Source organism: Aegilops tauschii, chromosome 2 (assembly GCF_002575655.3).
Source record: "Aegilops tauschii subsp. strangulata cultivar AL8/78 chromosome 2, Aet v6.0, whole genome shotgun sequence".
Classification (NCBI taxonomy): Eukaryota; Viridiplantae; Streptophyta; class Magnoliopsida; order Poales; family Poaceae; genus Aegilops; species Aegilops tauschii.
The window spans coordinates 38,120,510-38,128,729 of record NC_053036.3 but is presented as its reverse complement, the minus strand read 5'-3'; the positions used below and the strand labels follow the sequence as shown (position 1 = coordinate 38,128,729).

General features: G+C 41.4%; 1 long non-coding RNA gene across 1 annotated transcript; it reads left to right on the top strand.

Moving 5' to 3' along the window:
• The first annotated feature begins 2,251 nt into the window (after positions 1 to 2,251).
• On the top strand, positions 2,252 to 3,128 carry LOC141041941 (uncharacterized). Its single transcript, XR_012203710.1, has 2 exons — positions 2,252 to 2,507; positions 2,599 to 3,128. It is a non-coding gene; the product is annotated as an uncharacterized lncRNA (long non-coding RNA).
• The last annotated feature ends 5,092 nt before the right edge of the window (positions 3,129 to 8,220 follow it).

Sequence of the window (8,220 nt, the reverse complement as noted above, 5' to 3'; positions counted from 1 at the left end):
GATCATGACATCGTGGGAGTGGAGGACAAGACAGACATGTCATGAATTATTTTTATTTTTCTGATTTTTTGATATATTATTTGTATTTTTAAGATTTTAAAATGAATTAGTTTTATTTTTCTAATTTTTTTGATATATAATTGTATTTTTAAGATTTTAAAATGAATTAGTTTTATTTTTCTGATTTTTTGATATATTATTTGTATTTTCAAGCTTTTAAAATGAATTAGTTTTATTTTTCTGATTTTTTTGATATATTATTTGTATTTTTAAGATTTTAAAATGAATTAGTTTTATTTTTCTGATTTTTTTGATATATAATTGTATTTTTAAGATTTTAAAATGAATTAGTTTTATTTTTCTGATTTTTTTGATATATAATTATATTTTTAAGATTTTAAAATGAATTAGTTTTATTTTTCTGATTTTTTGATATATTATTTGTATTTTCAAGATTTTAAAATGAATTAGTTTTATTTTTCTGATTTTTTTGATATATTATTTGTATTTTTAAGATTTTAAAATGAATTATTTTTATTTTTCTGATTTTTTTGATATATAATTGTATTTTTAAGATTTTAAAATGAATTAGTTTTATTTTATATGAAAAAGGACCTTTAGTCGCGGTTCGTGACATGAACCGCGACTAAAGGCTCTTTCTGCGCGGGAACGAAAGCGGCGCCAAAACCCTTTAGTCCCGGTTGGGGAGGCGGATCGCGACTAAAGGTACCCTTTAGTCGCGGTTGGTGTCCCCAACCGGGACTAAAGGGTACCTTTAGCCGCGGTCCGCCTCCCCAACCGGGACTAAAGCTCTGTTTATATATAGCACTTAGTAGTTTCCGCCACCTCCCATTCTACTCTCGACGCCGAAGCCCTGCCCCGACGCCGATCGCCACCCGCCGCCGCCAGGCTGCTGCCCCGACGCCGATCGACGCCGACGCGCTGCCCCGACGCCGCCGCCCCTGCCCCAGTGAGCTCCGCCGCCCCCCACTTCCCCTGCCCTGCGCGCCGCCGCCCCTGCCCTAGTGAGCTCCGCCGCCGCCCCTGCCCCTGCGCCTCGCCGCCGCCCCTGCCCTGCCCCAGTGAGCTCCCCGCCTCCCCCGCCCTGCCCCTGCGCCTCGCCGCCGCCCCTGCCTGCCCTGCCCCTGCCCGCCGCCCGACGCGCCGCCCGCTGCCCCTGCCCGCCGCCCGCCGCCGCCTGCCTGCCGTCCTCCGCCTCCCGCCGCCGCCTGCCGTCCTCCGCCTCCCGCTGCCGCCGCCAGAAACGAAGGAAAAAACAAAAGAAAAACAAAGAAAACAAAGAAAAACAAAAGAAAAACAGAAGAAAACAAAGAAAAACAAAAGAAAAGAAAAACAAAACAAAACAAAACAAAAACAAAGAAAACAAAACAAAAACAAAAGAAAAACAGAAGAAAACAAAGAAAAACAAAAGAAAAACAAAGAAAACAAAACAAAGAAAAACAAAGAAAAACAAAAGAAAAACAAAGAAAACAAAACAAAAACAAGAGAAAAACAGAAGAAAAACAAAGAAAACAAAAGAAAAACAGAAGAAAACAAAGAAAACAAAACAAAAACAAAAGAAAAACAGAAGAAAACAAAAGAAAAACAAAGAAAACAAAACAAAAACCAAAGAAAAACAGAAGAAAACAAAAGAAAAACAGAAGAAAACAAAGAAAACAAAACAAAGAAAAAGAAAGAAAAACAAAGAAAACAAAACAAAAACAAAAGAAAAACAAAAGAAAACAAAGAAAAACAAAAGAAAAACAAAGAAAACAAAACAAAAGAAAAGAAAAACAAAAGAAAACAAAACAAAACAAAAAGAAAAACAAAGAAAACAAAACAAAAGAAAACAAAACAAAACAAAAGAAAACAAAACAAAGAAAACAAAACAAAGAAAAACAAAGAAAAACAAAGAAAACAAAATAAAAGAAAACAAAACAAAACAAAAACAAAACAAAACAAAAACAAAACAAAACAAAAGAAAAGGAAAAACAAAATAAGAAAAGGAAGAAGAAAAGGAAGAAGAAAAGGAAGAAGAAAAGGAAGAAGAAAAGGAAGAAGAAAAGGAAAAAGAAAAGGAAGAAGAAAAGGAAAAAGAAAAGGATGAAGTAAAGGAAAAAGAAAAGGAAAAACAAAATACTTGGCAGTGCTCAATAATCTTATTTTTTAATTCCTCCTCTTCTATGTCCCCTTAATCTTATTTTGTAATTCCTTTATACTTAAAGAATTTTTACTACATGCAGGAGTGACATATGGCGGACGATAGAGCCGAGCCGCTTAGGGATCCGGAGGCTGAACGTTATTTAATGGGCATCATCAACAACGAGATTCCTTATGTGCCGGGCTCAGAATATGAGCAAGAAGAGGATGTAGTCTCTTCTTTTCTGAACCTTGACGGTGATCAAGAAGGCGATAATCAAGAAGGTGAAGGAACGGACATTGTCGACGGAGGTCAACCGTCAACAAACGACGATCTCGAATTGCAAGTAGCAACCACCTCCGGCGAGGTATATATATACATTGAGCCTCTCGTGATACAAACTTACTGAAATGTGAATACATATGTATTAACGCGCGCGACTCTCTTTCTTTTTTTAGCCCTCGGCCGGATCGAGTACGACAAAGCGTGGCAAATCCAAGGCGATGAAAACAGGAGAAACATATGCCATTGAGTTTGTCAGTGAAACCGGCAAGCCCCTACAGCATACCTCAAAGTTTATCACCCAATGCGGAGTCGTTGTTAGAGACAACGTCCCGATCACCGTCCAGGAATGGAAGGAGCCAAAGAAGGCACGTCTTGGTTTCAGTTTTGTCGACAAGAGAACGAAAAAGGATTGCTGGAGAAAGCTTATGGAACATTTCATTCTACCTCCGGAATACAACAAAGTCGATGAATTCGGTAACGAGGTTCCGGGTGGACGTGAGAGGAGGAGGCTAGTTAAAGAGTTCGCTCTTCAGAAGATGGGCGAAGCATTCCGGAACTTCAAGAAAAATCTAACCCGTGACTATATCAACAAGGGCAAGACTCCGGATTTCAATGGACAACATGAGAAACTGAAAGATGATTGGCCAGAATTTGTGATGCAAAAGCAATCGGAGCATTTCAAGGAAATATCGAAAAAAAATAAGGATAATGCGAGTAAGAAAAAGTTCCATCATATTATGGGGCCAGGAGGATACCGCCTTTCGGAGCCTAGGTGGCAGAAGATGGAGGAGGACCTGAGGGTGCGAGGAATCCCTCTAGGTACAGAGGGATGGGACCCAAGGGCCAAAAGCTGGTGGTACGGGCATGGGGGATCGCTAGACCCGGAGACAGGGGTGTGTGTTCACCGGAAGAAAAAGTTTGCTCCCACCCAAGCCCTTATTGACGCAATGACCCAAGCTCAAGAGGGCTTGATCAAGTTCAACAGAGAGAAAGACGCACTGACAACAGCCCTCGGGAATGATGAACACGGAGGACGTGTACGAGGCAAAGGCAAAGTTCCGTGGAAAGTAGGGTTTTCCCAGGACAATGACCCGTACTGTTATAGAAGCCGTAAGAGAAAGACGGACCGGGATGCAGATCTTATGGCGAAGTTTGCATCGGAACTCCATGAGTTGAAGCAGACCGTGCATGAACTAGTAAAAGAAAAATCGGCTGCAGGGCCGCGTGAAGATCATGAAGCGGATCGCGGAAGCCAGCAGCGGAGAAGCAACGTGGCTTCCACGGATGCCCCGCCTGGTGCTAGTGCACCGATGATCGAGATTCGTGCACCGGAGCCTCACTACCCCGTGGATGATGTAAAGGAGATGAAAGAATGTGATCTGCATTATCCCGTGGGGAACGTTTCCACGAAGGTAGCTAGCGGCAGTGCTTTACCCTGTACACCTGGAGCACTCCACCACAACAACCCCATTGCATATGGCTATGCTCGTGTCACGGTGGAAGACATAATCCAAGGGTTTGAGGACCTGGAGATTGACAAACCTACACCCGAAGGGGAGAGAAGACTTGGAGATGTCAAGCGCCAGATCATTCTATGGAAAAAGAAGTACATAGTGTTTCCAGGCGAGGCGCCAAGGCTAGCAAGTCCACCCCCCTCTGATGGTGGTGGTGGTGGCGGTGGTGGCGGTGGTGGTGGTCGTGGTGGTTCACCTACACCTCCTTCACGCCATTCGACGCCGTCCCCCGATCCACAACCTCCGGCGGGTACGACGCCCCCCAATCCTCCTCCGGCGGGTACGACGCCCCCCAATCCACCTCCGGCGAAGAAGCAGAAGCAGGCGGACAGCAAGGAAACCCGCTCCTGGACTATTAACCCGGACCCTTATGTACCTAAGACCACAAGGGTACCGGAGTCATCACTGAAGCCTCTCCTCCCAAGGCCTTGGGAACTTAGTGAAGCTGAAACCAAATTGGCCACGTCTGCTGATTATGAGAAATGGAAGGCGGATATGAAGGCGATAAAAGAGCCTGAGCCCAAGCAAGTATTCACTGAGAAGCAAAAGAAGTGGGCTAAGGATTTTTTGACGACACCGTCCCAAGCCGAGCTGAATATGCCTGACGACTATGGACATGAACTTCGTAGGCAAGCAAAAATATTGAAGGAGGAGAAAGAAGAAAGTAAAAAAAGCGGGAAACAAGTTGACCAGCTCGGGATGCAGAAGAAACAATCGATCCCCCCGCTCATAGTGAAAGCCGGTCCGTAAGAGGACCCCGAGATCATAGCAGCTGCGGCAGCACTTGGATTGACTGTAGCGAGTGCCATGAAACAAGCGTCCGAGATGGGTTTGACTCTTCGTGCCTTCTTAGGCCTTGAGGATGCGCCAGTATGTGAGATAGCATTACAATATGTGCGGAATGGGCCTCTCGTCGAGCCTGCGCGGGAAAAGAGTCTACCACCACAAATGCGAAATCTGCTACGTTGGTACAAGCAATTCATAACATGGGCCGACAAAGAATATGTTTATGCGGATGTTACAGAGGAGCATCACACCAAATGGTACTATGTACAAGTTCATATGAGTGAATTGTTCCAGCTGTTCAATCTGCGCGACCTCGACAAATCTATGCTGAGTTGCTACGTTCTGTAAGTGATTTATTTCTACCTCATCTCGTTCTTCATTGCCTGCACTATATATATATATATATATATATATATATATATATATATATATATATATATATATATATATATATATATATAGTCCTAACTATATTGTTGCGTACGGTATTATGCAGATTGAAGATTTGGGAATGCAAAATAAGAAACATCCATGATGTTGGGTTCATTGACCCACATATCGTTAATGGACATGTGTTACAAAATCACCCCGAAGACGTGGAGAAAGACTTGTACAAGTTTCTTAGAAAGCATCAACTCAAGTCATATTCTATTTCCTTACCATTTTGGGTGAGTGTTTCTCTCTTGTGCCCATTCTCTTTTGTTTACTCCATGCATGGTATGTCTAATCGATGAGTTATGCATGACTGTGCATGTAACGTGTCCGCAGGTTCCACTGGATTCTGCTAAATATTGAACTTCACACCTCCAGAGTTCTAATCATGGACTCTATGGATTCGGATCCAAAGCGTTGGGCCGACATGAGAAAAATGCTGCAAAAGTAATTATTTTCAATCATTTGAGCTCTATATCGATCGGTCTCTTTCGTTCATTTCCTAATATCAAGTAACTAATAACTCCCTTGTTCATTTAATTTTCTTTGCCCTGTAGGGTTTGGAGACGGTTCTCAGAAGAAATTGTCGGTGAATTCAAACATGAGCTAGATTTTAGAAGGTTAGTTAATGTGGATAAGCAGCCACCGGGGACCAATCTATGTGGATACTATGTTTGTGAGAACATTCGGAGACACACCTCTGAGCGGAAGGCATCGGATAGCGTGCGGAAGGCGACGGATAACTTGCGGAGGAGGCTTAGTCCAGAAGCTCGCTTCCGACCAATTCAAGATGAATTAGCAGGATTTTTCATGAGGGAAGTCATCAATCCTAAAGGAGAACACTATACCGAGGACGAAGAAATTTATATGCATACCCGAGATTGAAACTTGTTCGAAGTTGTATATGGTCATCTATCCTAATTGTGTATGGTAACTTGTTCGAAGTTGTATATGGTCACCCGAGATTGAATATATATTATATATTCCTCTTCAATTCTTCTTGTTTGAAATTTCATATGCATGTATATAGTAGCGTAGAATATGTGTACTGAAACTTCATCAAAATTAAAATAAAACACAAAATAAAATATAAAAGAAATAAAACACTACAAATTAAAAAGAAACCAGGTTTAGGGGGGCTAAAACCCTAAACCTGCGGAGGAGGCCTTTAGTCCCGGTTAGCCACGAGAACCGGGACTAAAGGTCCTCCGCCCCGACGGACCCCTGGCGCCCACGTGGACGGGCCTTTAGTCCCAGTTAGCCACGAGAACCGGGACTAAAGCCTTTAGTCGCGGTTCGTAAGAGGCGCGACTAAAGGGGGGGTCTTTAGTCGCGCATATTTAGTCCCGGTTGCATAGTCGGGACTAAAGGCCTTTGCGAACCGGGACTAAAGGGCTTTTTTCTACCAGTGATCTACTAATTCATGTTACCTTACCTGCAGAATCGTACCCTTGGAAGCATATATATAAGACTGGAGCAACGGGAAGGGTGGATCGGGTCTGCCACTAGGAAGGAAAACGCGAGCATCTATTTTGTCAACTTCAACTACGTACATATTGTCAAACCTGGGTGTGTATGAGTTATGTCATTTTTTTTCTTATTGAACTTGATTGTACGTGGAACATAAGAGACTAAGATGTAGTATGTAGTATAGTAATACATATTAATTAGCAAGGCTACGGAAACCATGATGTGATGTAATTATCGATGTAGTTAGAACTCACACACCTTTGTTTTCTAATTGGATAAAATCGCAAATCGTTTCATTTATTTCAAGAGTAATTAATCTGATTCGATATGTGTTCGACTTTACTACTATCGATGTTAGTCGGTGATCCCCAAGATACCAGTTACCGGCAACCTTTTCTCCTCATTTTTGTATGTTGATGTGTATGTGCTCCTGAACAACTATTTGTCAATTTTCACATTACTTTGAGATGACAATTTGGTTTTTGAATGGAACATATGTGAGCTTGTTAGGATACTCCAACATGCCAATTCAGTACACTGATATGATGCTAAGTGCAAACACCCGCTCTTATGTATGAACCAACTTATAATTATTTCAATTAATTATACGTATACTTGTCTAATATCATATTGAAATTGTATGCCCGACGATATGAGATATTTTTTCGAAAAGGTGGGTAAACCTTGACCTCATGCCAAGTGTGATGATGTTGTTAAGGTGACTAAAGATATTTCCAACGGGAGTGTGTGAAATACTTTGCTAGATTGGGTAAATGAAAGATTCTAGGAAGGTAAATTTAAGTTGTACACAACAAGAAAAAACACATTTGTGGTATAAACATCACAAGTTTATGGTGTCTTCATGATGTGTTCAGTTTTATTAATTGATCCATTCAAACAAAAAAATAGAATCTTAATCCATCAAGCAATAAACACCCAATATCCGATTTTGAAACAATGGGCAGTACATATAAATCAAGAAATATAGATAAATTTCCATTGTTATGGAAATATATTGAGCGAAGAATGACTCACAGTCAGAATAAGACTAACATATAGACTTAGCTAGACTGCCCCTAGAGCCACTAGTTTAATCACTCGGAGCGAGGGAGCCGGGCCTTTTGAAAGCAGCAAGGAGAGACTAGATCCACTGATTTGTGTAACTTTGCTTGCAGAATCGTACCTTTGAAACCATATACAATATTGGAATGATGTGAAGGGTGAATCGAATCTGCCAGTAGGAAGATGCGAGCATATATTTTGTCAACCTCAGTTATGTCACCAGATTTGAGTGTGTATGACGTATATATGACCCTTTTAGTACAATTCGACCATACGAGGTATAGCGTGAGAGGTGTAAGTACATGTGTATAAGTCAATGACTAAACCTCAGCGTCGCATTATTTCTAGACCGATGCAAATACAATTTATGCGCTTATTTTTCAATAGGATTAATACAAACAACGAGAAAAGACCTCAAATAGTTTAGATTATTCAATGTACTTAATTCAAACCAAGATTGGCTTGACTAATTAGTCGGTGATCGTTGGCATCTCTCTCCCCATGATACCCATGTCTTGCCTAATTATCTCG